A 638-nucleotide genomic window follows, 5' to 3' on the forward strand; every position below is an offset into this window, starting at 1 on the left:
GTAGATCCGATCTCCCTCCTCCTTCCTTCAGGTATTGAGTGTTGGGACAATGTCCATACCACCTTTACTTCTGGCAAGCTAACAGCGGACTGTGCGTCAGTAATGTTTAGTGAACGGCTTCCCCGTCTCCCGGAATCCCTTATTAAACAGGAGTATGATTCCCGCCTACGTGTTGGTCGAACTTTGAACTTGGCCACGTCTACGGAGTCGATAGCCTTAACTTATGATACTGAAAGTATCTTTAAGTCTCTCAATAAGGCTACTTTGCAGTCGTTATATTTTGACTTGTATGACTTTGCTCTTGCTAAACGTAGGTGCCGCAAACACGTCCTGGCTGAGGCGACTATTAGGCACGAGCCGAATAAACTCATCCGGTCCTCTTGTTGGGGTCCAAATCTTTTCCCTGAGGATCTTGTGGAGGAAGTCTTGGCAGAGGCTACTAGAGTTAATCAGAGCCTTAAAGCCCGTTGGGGTTTGACTCCTAAGCGGAAATATGATCCCGCAAGTTACCAAGCCCGGGGTAGGAAGAGGCTCCGCCCGTATACCTCCACTCAGTTCCGGCAACAGCAGAGTAGCTCGTCCGTTTTCCGGCAGCCTCTTCCTCCATCTCCTGCTGTTCCTGCACAGCCTTCCACCTC

Source organism: Palaemon carinicauda, chromosome 33 (assembly GCF_036898095.1).
Source record: "Palaemon carinicauda isolate YSFRI2023 chromosome 33, ASM3689809v2, whole genome shotgun sequence".
In the NCBI taxonomy this organism is placed as follows: Eukaryota; Metazoa; Arthropoda; class Malacostraca; order Decapoda; family Palaemonidae; genus Palaemon; species Palaemon carinicauda.